A 6,000-nucleotide genomic window follows, 5' to 3' on the forward strand; every position below is an offset into this window, starting at 1 on the left:
GATTTTGTGAGACTATCCTTGCCAAAAACAAAAGATATTTACCAATTGATTAAATAATAAATTCCTTATATGATTAAAATTGATTATTTGAATTAATTGGATAACTTATCTTGCAAGAAATTGAATTAGGTCAAATATAGATAATCACTAAATTAATTGTTTGATTTATATTATTTGTTATTTGATCCCTTGTGTTTTGAAAAGTTCAAAACTTGTCCTCAAGTTTTGAAATTTAAATTTTATAATTAAAAGTTTAATTTTGAATGATTTAAATTTCAAACCCTTAGAATTTTACAAGTTTAAAATTCAACCCTATACTATTATATTATTACAAGATTAATTAATATATATATATATATATATATATATGTATAAGAATAAGCTAGTCTTATCGCTAGTAGGCCTCATTCACGAAGCCAGTCTATAAGGTGGGTATAAGGTTGCTGCCTATAAAATGGCGCTTAATGGGTGTACACTCACACCCACCGCTTGCTTGACTGGTGGAGGGCCGTTAGCCGAACGGATAGGATAGGGCACTTAATTCCTCATTATAAGTATAATGAATATTGCAAAGTAACTACGATGTTTTTCAAATTCCCAATCTTAGTTACTTTAGGGTAAAATGTGAAAATTGATGCTATTCCATGGAATTACACTTTCTACCATTGTCAAACGTTAGTGGAGCGTGTAACCGGCACACTAATTTGGGATTGACATTGGTGGCGAAGGGTGGCTTGATGTTTATCATAGCTCAATGGAGCGTGCGTGGCTAACCGGCACATTGATTAGGTGATAGAGATATTGAGTGCACCATGTTGATTCGCATGGTTATTCACAGCTTGTTTGCAATCCTCGGCATCCCAGTCGCAAATTTGAAGTGCATATCGAGATTTAAACATGCCATTGAAATGTTCAATGAATCTCAAAAGAAATCTAGGAATTTTCAAATACATTTAAAACTTAATCTCTTTTCGTTTTTCATGGTGAAAATTAGTGAATCGTTATTCACTTACCTTCAAATTATTTACTTTTAGATTACGGCATCCCTTTTTCTAAGTTGTAAATAATGTTGTTGGATCCTAGCCCTAATTTCTCATTTGGGTGTTTAATTGGGGATTCTTTTCTAATCAAACTTTGTTCCTTTCTATTTCAGATGTCTAACGCAAATGCAAACAACAACGCTTCTGGGTCATTCTCGTTGATGAACCTATGTCAAAAGGTGACATTTGATGGGTCGAATTTCAACGAGTGGATGAGATACATTCGCATGATAACTCGCTACGAGGACAAAGAATATGTCATCGATGAGAAACTAGAAAAGATCAACCCAGAAGTTGCTACTCCTGAAGAGATGGCCGCCTTTGAGGCCCACGAGCGTGATGCTACAAAAGTTCATTGCATCATGCTGGCCACCATGAACCTCGAACTCCAAAAGTCCTATGAGGACATGTATCCATATGAGATGCACCAAGATTTGCTGGACAGGTACCACCAAAGCGTGAGGCAAGAGCGCTATGAGATCATTACCAACATGATCACCGCTAGGATGGGGAATGGAGAATCCATAACCGCTCATTTGCAAAGGATGCAAAGGTATGTCGATCGTCTTCTCAAACTTAATGTTAAGTTTGATGAGGATTTGGCTATCGACATCATCCTCCACTCCTTACCTTCCTGCTACAACCAGTTCAGAATGGCCTATCACATGAACAAGGAAGAGGTCACCCTAAGTAAACTTCAAGGGCTCCTGAGGACTGCTGAGAGCAACCTCAAGGACAAATCTATTGCGTCATCCTCTACTGTAGCTGCTCCTATGTTGGCAATTGGCCAAGGAAAGGGTAAAAAGAGGAAGGCTCCTTCTAAGAGCCACCAAAAGGGTAAGACCCAAGATGGTTCCTCTTCTAGTGGGACCAAAGCAGGTTCTGTTAAGCCCTCTTCTGACCCCAAGGAAGCAGAGTGCTTCTACTGCCACCAGAAGGGCCACTGGAAACGAAGCTGCCCTAAATATCTGCAAGATATTAAGGATGGGAAGATAAAGCCCACCTTTGCAGGTATGTATTCAATTAAATCTAATAACTCATCACTTGCTACTTCATGGGTCCTTGATACTGGATGTGGTTTCCACATTTGTTCTGATTTGCAGGGGCTAAGAAAAAGTAGGGAAGTGGAGCATGGGAGAATGAACTTGGTCATGGGAAACAAGAAGTCGTCACCAGTAACCAAGATCGGAGTTTATTCTTTAGTGTTGAGTAATGGGTTAGGACTAGATTTAAATAATTGTTTCTATTCGCCAGATATGGCAAGGAACATCATTTATTTTCATGGATTATATAGACAAGGTTTCAGATATTCATTTGATAATAGCAATGGTTCTATTAATGTTTATTTGAATGGTGTTTTTTATTTTAATGCATTACCTTGTAATGGGATTTATGAATCTGTGTTGATTGTAGATAATTTAGGAAATGATGTCTTGAATATAGATTCGTCCAATAGTTTGGACAAAGCATGCTTGTGGCATTGTCGCCTTGGCCATGTTAACAAGAAACGCATAGCCCAACTCCAAAAGGATGGAGTCTTGGAGTCATTCGACCTTAGGGACGATGACGTGTGTGAATCTTGTTTGTTGGGAAGATGACCAAGTCACCCTTTACTGGTACATGTGAAAGGGGTGAGGGTGTATTGGACCTCATACATACTGATGTATGTGGACCCTTTAGATCCACCACAAGGGACGCTTGTCGCTTCTACGTGACTTTTACAGATGATTATAGCAGATATGGATATATCTACTTGATCAAGCAAAAGTCAGAAACCTTTGAAAAGTTCAAAGAGTTTAAGAATGAAGTAGAGAATCAGTTGGGCAGGAAAATCAAGATGCTTTGATCTGATCGAGGAGGAGAGTACCTAAGTCTTGAGTTTCACGACTATCTAAAAGAATGCGGAATAGTTTCGCAATTGACGCCTCCAAGAACGCCACAATTGAATGGTGTGTCTGAGAGACGTAATCGAACCTTGTTGGACATGGTTCGTTCTATGATGAGTCGTGCTTCGTTATCAATCTCATTCTGGGGGTATGCCTTAGAGACTGCCGCCCATATCCTTAACTTATTTCGCACCAAGAAGGTTGCCAAAACACCTCACGAGATGTTGACAGGGAAAGCTCCGTCATTAGCACATATCAAGGTTTGGGGTTGTGAAGCTTTCATAAGACGAGAGACTCACGACAAGCTAGAACCTCGTAGTGAGAAGTGTTATTTCATCGGCTATCCACAGAAGTCTTTTGGCTATCTCTTCTATAGACCAAGTGACAATGTTGTCTTTGTTGCTAGGAGAGGGGTTTTCAGAGAAAGATAACTCATAAGTCAAGGAGACAGTGGGAGTCAGATTGACCTTGAAGAGCTTCAAGAGTCAGGAGATGAAGGAACCTCTGACACTGGCGTTCAACCTGAGGAGGAAACTCCTGTTGAACCAATTGACCAGTCCTTACCTCTTAGACGTTCGAGTAGAGTTATTGTTCCACCCCAGTTTTATGGTTTCCATATTACTACTAACGGGGATACGTTGATTAGTGATAGTACACTAATAAATATGGACGAACCTAATACCTACAAGGAAGCCATGGCAGGCCCAGAGTCTGCTAAATGGAAAGAGGCAATGGACAACGAGATTTAGTCCATGTATGACAACCAAGTTTGGAATTTGGTTGATAATATACCAGGTTGTAAGACAGTCGGGTGCAAGTGGATCTTCAAGAAGAAGACAGACATGGATGGGAAAGTGCACACTTAAAAAGCACGATTGGTCGCGAAGGGCTTTACTCAAACTCCTGGAGTTGACTATGATGAGACCTTCTCGCCAGTTGCCAAGATAAAATCTATTAGGGTAATGCTCGCAATAGCTGCGTTTCATGATTATGAAATCTGGCAGATGGACGTAAAAACCGCTTTTCTAAATGGGAAGTTGGCTGAGGATGTTTACATGAATCAGCCAGTGGGTTTTGTCGATGCGAAGCATCCAAATAGAGTATGCAAGCTTGAGAAATCCATTTATGGATTAAAGCAAGCATCTCGCAGATGGAATCTTTGTTTTGACGAGAAGGTCAAAGAGTTTGGTTTTCTGCGAAATGAAGATGAGTCATGTGTGTATGTCAAGGCCCGTGGGAGTATAGTGAGCTTCCTCGTATTGTATGTCGATGACATACTACTCATAGGAAACGACATCCCAACCTTGCAGGAGGTCAAGTCCTGGCTTGGGAAGTGTTTCGCTATGAAGGACCACGGAGAAGCTGCATATATTCTGGGAATAAGGATAGTGAGAAACAGAAGTAAGAGACTGATAGGACTCAGTCAGGATACATACTTGGAAAAGGTACTAAAGCGTTTTAGTATGGAAAATTCCAAGAAAGAGGAGTTGCCAATTCAATGCAATACCAAACTGAGTAAGACTCAGAGCCCGAGTACAGAGGCAGAGATAGCTGATATGAGTCGAGTACCTTACGTTTCTGCAGTTGGCTCGATTATGTACGCTATGACCTGTACTCACCCTGATGTGGCTTTTGCTTTGAGCATGGTCAACAGATATCAAGGGAACCCTGGTAGAGCACATTGGATTGTTGTCAAGAATATTCTTAAGTACCTACGAAGGACCAAGGAATGGTTTCTAGTCCTCGGTGGGAGTGATAACTTAAGGGTGCAAGGGTACAGTGACGCTAGCTTCCAAACAGATCAGGATAACTACCGATCACAGTCGGGCTGGGTCTTTACCCTGAACGGAGGAGCAGTGACTTGGAAAAGTTCCAAGCAAGAGACCGTAGCTGATTCAACGTGCGAATCAGAGTACATTGCGGCAAGTGAGGCGTCAAAGGAGGCTATATGGTTGAAGAACTTCATTGGATACCTTGGAGTTGTGCCATCCATAAAGGAGTCCATGGAAATTTTCTGTGATAATGAAGGAGCGGTTGCCTTGACCAAGGAACCAAGGGATCATTGCAGATCTCGACATATCGACAGGAAATACCATTTTATTAGACATCGGGTAGAAGAGGGACTCCTCGTTGTGAAGAGGGTATCGTCGGAAGATAACCCAGCAGATCCCCTTACGAAGGGACTGAGTAGGGTCAAGCATTTGAAGCACGCTAGGAGCGTTGGGCTAAAGGACGATATTAGTTTAGATTAGATAGGTAGGAAACTTGTAATGGATAATTTTGTATTCAACATTTGATGATTAAATAAAGGTGTGTTATTTATAAGAAAGTTACTATCTTGTGTTGATTATTTATCTATTGTTTCGATTTTGCATGTTTTGACTTCCTGAATAATAAGATTATTCGAACAGTCCACAATCGATCATATGTTGGAAGTAGATATGAAAGAAGATTGTCATAAATTTGTTTGTAGATTGTCTAAAAGGTTTTAGACATAGCAAAGGTTTGCTACAAAGTTTATGAGTGCTTATGAAATATGTTTTGAGCATTGGAATAAACCCGCACTTGCTAGTATCACTTCATGAAAAGTTATCACAAGTGATCGCAAGATGATAATATCATATAATCTTTAAACCTAGAGATATGGTTATTGTTTGCTAGTTGATTATACATTTATAAAGCGAAAACGCATCAGTAACTTAATGTTATAAAACGCATTATTGTGTGTGACTTAGCTAGTAAATGATAAAAGCATATAAGTCGAAGTTTTCTGTACCTTTTATTCTAAGAGAATAAAAGCGATATCTTGGCCACTCGATGATTTAGTTTGACTTATGTGCCAGGCCCGGTCAGGATGAAGTTGATGTGTTCAACTAAATTCTATGTCGAATAAATCAGAGATCGAGAAACAAAATGCTGGACAACAAGTATTGTCAGCATGATATCTAGAACAGAGGATTATACGATCCCTTATCTGAAGGACAGGATTTTGATCAGAGTTGACAGAAGCGTATAAGAGCTACGATTGCTAACCGGATTCTGAAATCATATATGAGATATAGTTACTAGACTTA

The sequence above is a fragment of the Lactuca virosa genome, chromosome 5 (assembly GCF_052849685.1).
Source record: "Lactuca virosa cultivar CGN04683 chromosome 5, Lactuca_virosa_CGN04683_v6, whole genome shotgun sequence".
NCBI lineage: Eukaryota > Viridiplantae > Streptophyta > Magnoliopsida > Asterales > Asteraceae > Lactuca > Lactuca virosa.